The sequence below is a fragment of the Juglans microcarpa x Juglans regia genome, unplaced genomic scaffold (genome assembly GCF_004785595.1).
Source record: "Juglans microcarpa x Juglans regia isolate MS1-56 unplaced genomic scaffold, Jm3101_v1.0 JmScfU0014, whole genome shotgun sequence".
Taxonomy (NCBI): domain Eukaryota; kingdom Viridiplantae; phylum Streptophyta; class Magnoliopsida; order Fagales; family Juglandaceae; genus Juglans; species Juglans microcarpa x Juglans regia.
Genome location: NW_024475758.1, coordinates 46,547 through 54,595, shown reverse-complemented (window position 1 = coordinate 54,595; position 8,049 = coordinate 46,547).

The window sequence follows — 8,049 nt, the reverse complement described above, 5'->3', positions numbered from 1 at the left end:
TCTTTGTCATGAGTGTGAGGGGATAAAATATACCAGGCCCAAAACAATTTTCAAGACCCAACCCATCGAAAGGGCCATCACTAGAAGACAAAATGAGTGAGAGGGAAAGGGGACAAGAAGTGACTAAAGGCTGAGGGTGTCGGGAGACAGGGAGGTGTCGGGAGAAAGTATGAAAGTGAGAGAGGGTCAGAAATACCAAGGAGAGATCCCTCACCACTACCAAGGTGCACGCAAGCAGAGGATCCGATAAAAGGGACAGGGAGCCTACGGTTTTAGGGACTCGTGGGTTCTTCTTTGATTTATTCTTCAACCTCTAGAGAGAGAACATCTTCCCCAGAAAGTAAATCTTCAGCTCCCATTGCACAGTGAGATATGAGAAGCTACGAGAGATTGTAAACAAGCATATTATAGTGGAATCTCCCCTCACCTAGCCCCCATGGACGTAAGCCTAGAGCCGAACCATGTAAATCTATGTGGTCATCTCTTCATTTTTTTCTGCATTTAAATAGTGTTTACTGTTATGGATGTATGCACCGATACTGTACTGCCGCACCAGATCACTACCGAGGGCCCCAAACAACACCGATCGAGGCCCAGCCCATCTTAGCACATCTCGGAAATGGATCTTTCTTCCCTTCCAGACTGTGTATTTTCAGGCATTAATAGTGGCACCATATCTGGGATCGATATTGCTTTTGCACCGGAAGCGGAAGAAGGGCGATTTCTCTGCGCTCTAAATATTCTTCGAAGAAGTAGATGAAAGTTTTCCAGGGCCTTCTCTCCTCGGCCAGCTCACAATCGAGGTCCACCACTCCTCAGCCACGCCCTAATACACAGAATCCACAACCTCCTCTCCTCGACCAGCTCACAATCGAGGTCCACTACACATCGGCCATGCTCAACGAGCAGCACTCCACGGCCACTGCACATCAGCCATGCTTAGCAGACAGGAGCTCCTTAACCAGGACACTCCACGACTACTACACCTCAACCATGCTCCGTGGGCAGCACTCCACAACCAATACTCCTTAGCCACACCAACCACGGACAGGACTCTCGTCGTGAACAAGTGCATGGCCTGGATGATTGGACTGCCAACCTTTAGCACACCCAATTTTCTTTTGGCTATGTTGGCAACATGTAGAACACATTGCATGGCCCATGCAACGTGTTCACCGACTGAGTTCGCTTGACCACCACAAGCACGGCTCCTGATGCTCGAATCACGAGCAAGCCTACACCTGGAAAAGAAAAAAGAAGGAAGAAAATGGAAATAAAAAATAAGGAGCAAGGAAGAGAAGAAATGACAAGCAACAGTGGGCAATTTCGGTCAAACAATGGGCAAAATCAGTCATAGCAGCTAAACACTCCAGTTTGTCTCCTTAAAAACTTATGAGAATTCTGTTTTCACTAACATGATTGGTCCCTGTAGCACTGAATCTCCATTAGTAACTTACCTCCTGTGAGGCGAAAGGGATGAGTGTAATGCCTAAGGCTACTCTATCCCTCTCGCGGAAGAGTGTGGGTCAGTCTTTGGCTATCCAAAGACAGAATACCCATCAACGGAATCTCCATCAACGAAATCTCCATCAACAACTTACCTCCATGCAAGGTAAAAGGGATGAATGTAATGCCTAAGGCTGCTCTATCCCTCTCGCAGAGGAGTGCGGGTCAACCTTTGGCTACTGGAAGACATAATCTCCACCAACAGAATCTACACCAATGAAATCTCCATCAGTAACTTACCTCTCCACGAGGTGAAATGGATGAGTGTAATCACTAAGGCTACTTTATCCCTCTAGTAGGAGGAGTGTGGGTCAGCCTTCCGCCTACCCGAAGAAAAAATCCCAATCAACGGAATCTCCACCAATGGAATCTCCAACAATGAAATCTCCATCAGCAACTTACCTACCCGCGAGGCAAAATGGATGAGTGTAATGCCTAAGTTTACTCTATCCCTCTCATGGAGGAGTGCTAGTCAGCCTTCAGCCACCCGAAGATAGAATCTCCACCAATGAAATCGCCATCATAAACTTACCTCCCCTGTGAGGCAAAATGGATGAGTGAAACGCCAAAGGCTGCTCTATCCCTCTCACAGAGGAGTGCAGGTCAGTGTTCGGCTATCTGAAGATAGAATCTCTATCAATGGAATCTCCACCAACGAAATCTCCATTAGCAATTTACCTCCACATGAGGCAAAAGGCCTAAGGCTACTCTATCCATCTCGCAGAGGAGTGTGGGTCAAAGTTCGACTACCAGAAGACAGAATCCCCATCAACAGAATCTCCACCAACGTAATCTCCATTAACGAAAATCTCCATCAACAACTTACCTCCCCACAAGGTAAAAGGGATGAGTGTAATGCTTACGACTGCTCTATCCCTCTCACGGTGGAGTGTGGGTCAGCTTTCGGCTACCTTGAGGACAGAATCTCCATCAACGAAATCTCCAATAGTAACTTACCTCATTGAGAGGCGAAATGGATAAGTGTAATGCCTAAAGCTACTCTGTCCCTCTCGTGGAGGAGTCGGGTCAGCTTTTGGCTACCTGAAGACAGAATCTCCGCAAATGGAATCTCCATTAATGAGATCGCCATAAGCAACTTATCTCCCCGCGAGGCGAAAATGATGAATGTAATGCCTAAGGCTACTTTATCCCTCTCATGGAGGAGTGCAAGTCAGCCTTCGGCTACCCGAAGACAAAATCTCCACCAACAGAATCTCCACCAACGGAATCTCCACCAACGGAATCTCCATTAACGGAATGTCCATTAATGGAATCTCCATCAACAGAATCTCCATTAATGAAATCCCCACCACTGGAATCTCCAGCAGTTGAACATCACCACTAGCAGTAGAATGCAAAACGGATAGCGCCTCGGACCTTCACCTCACCCCAGCGAGACAGCTCAGGTTTCCAAATTTGCACTTGTGATTGGAAAATACTTGCACTGACAAGTATGACTTTTGCTGCATCTTGTACTTACATTCTCGTGAGGGTCAACAAGCGGATCCAACCTTAAGGTGATTCAGCCTACCTCATAGCGAAGTGTAGGTCCAGTCTTTCGACAGCCCAAAATTACTTTCAAGATAGCATCTCCACAAGCAAATGTCGAGTGTTCGCACTCGTGGCTAACCACTACCAATGGGTTACCTTTGGGAACAAGCCTTCGAAGTTAAACGTGCCTCCAAGCTCCACAACTGCCTGAAGTGGACCTAGATGGTCGACGAGCTCCCTGACCACTTCGCACGGGTTACAGTAGACATACTCTAACATTAACTGCAATTCACATCGAATAATGAAAGCTCACCAATATCATCAATACAAAAATGCGGGAGAATGTATGCCTTTCAACAAGGCTTAAGGTGAGTCTAGTTTTACAAACTGCTCTCCCCCTTTTACCATTTTCCTAAAAGTCAACAAGAGGGAAAGGTCAAGGACTGCCCAACCTCCCAGGGGTCCGAATAGGCAGGCAGGTCACTTGACTACCCGACCAACTTTTGTATGTATCTTACGCGGTCGAGCTCACCTCCCGCTTACCTAGCCGAGCTATCTGCTCGCACCCTATGTCGAGCCTACCTCCAGCTTACTTTATCAAGACGGGCTTCATGCTCGCGCTCCATGTGGTCAAGCCTATCTCTCAATTACCTCGCTAGGACAGACTTCGCGCTCACGCTCCATGCGGTCGAGCCTACCTTCCGCTTGCCACACTAGGACGTGCTTGCGCCTTACGCATCTTACACGGTCGAGCCCATCTCCCGCCTAATCCCGCGCTCGAAAATCTTTAATGCGAGAGGAACGGATGGCCATGGCCAGCTCCTGGAATTGATTTCTATACGGACAGATGAGGATCTGGTCGATTGCATATTTTACCTTTGAAGATTCTAAATGTCTTTTTTCAAACAAATTGCCCTTAAGAATTGCAGGCAACTGTGAGAGGGTAAAATACGTCAAGCCCAAAATGATTTTCAAGACCCAGCCCATTCAAAGGGCCATCACTAGAAGACAAAATGAGTGAGAGGGAGAGGGGACAAGAATGGACTAAAGGGCGAGGGTGCCAAGAGACAGGAGGTGTCAATAGAAAGTAGGAAAATGAGAGAGGGTCAGACACACCAAGGAGACATCGCTCACTACTACCAAGGCGCACGCAAGTAGATGGTCAGATAAAAGGGACAAAGAGCCTACGATTTCAAGGACTTTTGGGTTCTTCTTCAACTTCTTCTTGAACCTCTAGAGCGAGAACATCTTCTCCAGAAAGTAGATCTTCAGCTTCTATTGTACAGTGAGATATGACAGGCTATGAGAGACTATAAACAAGCATATTATAGCGAAATCTCCCCTCTTCAAACTCCCGTAGACATAGGCCTAGTGCCGAATCATGTAAATTTGTATATTCATTTCTTCTTATTTTCTCTACATTTAAATACTATTCAGTGTCATAGATATACACACCAATACCGTACAACCATACCGGATCATTGTCAGGGACTCCAAACAATACCGATTGAGGCTTATCTTACCTCAGCATGTCTTAGAAATGGAAATTTCTTCCCTTCTTTTTAGACATTAACAATGAGAATTTGCAATTGAGTAACGTTCTAGGCCAGTCTGACTCCTTTTGTTAATTTGTCTTTACAATGAGCACTAAAATGAAAAGGTGCGGCTTATCTTTGCACATATTTGATGATATAACTATCTCATTTTATCTCATCTAATTATTATAATTTTTTTAAAGTTATATGTACATTAAATAATTGAACTTTTTTAAATTTTAAAAAAAATAATATTAAAAAATATATTCCAGTAATATTTTATTTAATTTTTAATTTTAATCTTAACTCATCTAATCACATTTATAAAAACAAACAAGATAATTTTGTAGCGTTCCGATCATGATCGCTTTCCATGCACGTCCATCGGGGATCTTTTCATAAATGTTTATTCTTGTGCTTTGTATTCAAAATCATGTGAACGGGCAAGCTGAGGGATTTTAAAAGATATTTAATATTATTTTATCAAGAAGAAAGAGACATGAGATAACATTCATTTTTTTATTTGTTTTGATCAAACCATGAGTACAGAAGTTTTGGAAAACTTTTGTTTTCTGTGTCAGAGAAATGAAGAAAAAAACAAAACTATTCTCTAATATTTTAAAAATTTCTCGATCAGTGATTTCGGCAACGTACCGTACATATATATAAATATCCTTAAATTAATATATCCAAAACTTACCGTGCATATTTTGCAAATACAAGATTCTTAGGCTTGACCAATATCCTTAAATTTTCGTGGAAAACTCACGTATACAATGTCCACAATGGAGAGAAGGGGTGGATGAAACTATATTTGTGTAAAACGTCAACAACATATTGCTTTATCTTAAAACAAGTGTTAGTTTTGTGGTGGTTTGACATCATAATGGCTTTGTTTGGTCGATCAAATCCGGTCACATGGTGGTGTACCAGCTATTTTAAAATGAGCATTTTCTTCCACATAGTGTGATCAATATTTTTTGCTAAAATGAAATAAAGAATTTAAATTTTTTAAATATCAAAATAAACATAATATTAAAAAGAATATATTTTAATAATATTTTATTTAAATTTAAATTTTAATCTTAATTCAACTCATTTACGTCATCTTATTTGTAAAAATAAATTAAATGGAGTAGGTGTGCTAACTAACAGGTGGTGGTGAGTTAGTTGAAAGGATGGGGCCGGGAAGGCCTCTCCTTCACGCAAGCAGCTGTCTTTTTTGTTTTTTCCTATTTTTAATTATTTATTTTTAGAAATTAATTGTAATAATTTTTATTTTAATTAATATTTAAAAAATAAAGAAAACTTAATTTTAAACATTACAGTCTTACAAAGTGCAATGTTTAATTTATTAGTTATGATGAATGGGATTTGTAATCAAGGGGTTTCATTTTTCAAAACAGAATGCACAAACTCAGAATTACTATTTAGGAATAGTAGTCTTTATAGAACCTGGTCATCTGTGCAGTGCGGGAAACCAAAGAACCCCACTCCCATAAATGAAAAAAAACTAAGTTTTTTGTTTTGACAGCCTCTTTGTGGTCCCTCAGATTCTGTCTTATCTTGAAAAATGATATATTGAAGAAATCTGTCTTATCTGGAAAAATGATATATTGAAGAAGAATCCTCGGTATTCGGTACAACAACTATACCTTTTTATCATTTTTTTCCTTCTACATCGTCTTCGTCGTCGCTCGTAGTCACCTTTTGTTTCGTTTTCTTTTTCTTGACGACCGCACAATTGAAGAAGAGCGCGAGAAAGCAAAGAAACCCCACCTCTGAAATAAAACTACAACAAGACCTTTTTATTTTAGTACCTACTTTTTGGGTCTCTCATATTTTGTCTTTATCTATACTTTTTTGTCATTGTTAAGCTGTTTCATTCTTTTTTCCTTCTTAATACCGTCTTCGTCGTCGCCTTCTTCTTCTTCTTCCGTAGACGAGAATGACTATGGTAATGACAGTTCCAGCGAAAGAAGAGCAGGAGATTTGGGTAATCTCTTTCGCGTAGCATTAGGAAAAATAAATACTACACTAGTTATGTAATAATTGTTTTGTGAATTCTAGTGTTAAAAATAAATAAATAAATAAAAATTGGGTTCAACTTGGAAACCGAAATCAAAAAATCCAGATTCAAACTCGGGTCTGACCTAGGCTAGCCTAGTCCTGGTCTACCCAATTTTTCGACCGAGAACCCAAATGAATAGCACTCTTTGTAATGTCTCAATAGAAAGTCCAAACCACATTGGTTATACTCTAAAATGACTAATCAATGATACAATTAAAGGAACCTCATTGTAAGTTGGAACATTATAAAGAATAATAACTTCTCATTCCTAATTAATGTGGGATCTAATACACCACCTACACTTATCACTTATCATTCAATATAGGGTTGAAAACCAAAGATATTGATGCAATTTCGGTCCAACACCAAAACTGCACCGATAAGGCAAAAATGTCTAAATCTCGACCGAAACTAACCAGTGAAGGGGAGAAAACCGTCGATGTTGCTCTCGATGTAAATCTAGTCAGTTTGCTAGTGTCTTCGAAGGCACAATGAGAGAGAGAACGGAGAGAACGTCAACGACTACGCCTGTTGTCTACCATGAAATCATTATGGGTTAGCTACTCCGACTCAGCACTCGAACACAATAATCACAGATTCACAAACACCATTGATTGACAAAGGTTGAAGAGGAACTTACAAAGAGGAACGAAGAGGAAACAGAGGAATTTATGGAGGAAATCTTTCTGTCTGCCAAGATTCACAAACACCTGTTGTCCTTCATGAAATCTTTCTCTAGAGTGTACGAAGAGGAACTTACGGAGGAAACAGAGATCGCAACTGTGCTACGTGAGAGAGAGAGAGGGGAATGAGAAACAAAGAAGGTCAGGAGTGAGAAAGTGAAAGAGAGAAATGAGATCAGGAGAAAATGAGAGAGGGGAGGGTTTATTCAAACCCTAATTCCAAAAAACTCCGTTTAAACCAAACATCGTTGTTTCATTTAAATGTTTTTTTCTAAGCGATACATTTGAAATGACACCATTTCACTTAAGTGAAACAACGCCGTCATTTTACTTAAAAAATATATATATTATATCGGCTGGTTCGGTGGTTTGAACTTGGTTCAATCTGGCATCGAATCGGCCGATGTCAGTTTCGTCAAATTCCCACTGGCTGCCAGTCCGTTCCTAAATCTGGCAGCCGGTTTCCGTCAACGACAGTTGGTCTAGCAGTTCCTATACACCCCTAATTTAATATGGGGTATCATATGTAAAATAATTAGATGATCATAATTTATTTTAGTCGCTAACTTAAAGATAACTACTACCGGCCATTACATAACGGATACATGAGGACAATTACTTGAAAGTACTACTTGTGCTTGCCTATGCCAGTTACTTCTTGAGCTTATCTTCGACCCAATGCCACGTCAATTCACTTCCATTGCATACCTCAGTCACGTGATCGACTTTTTCCAATGCACAAGACCCTTTCAAGAAAATATCA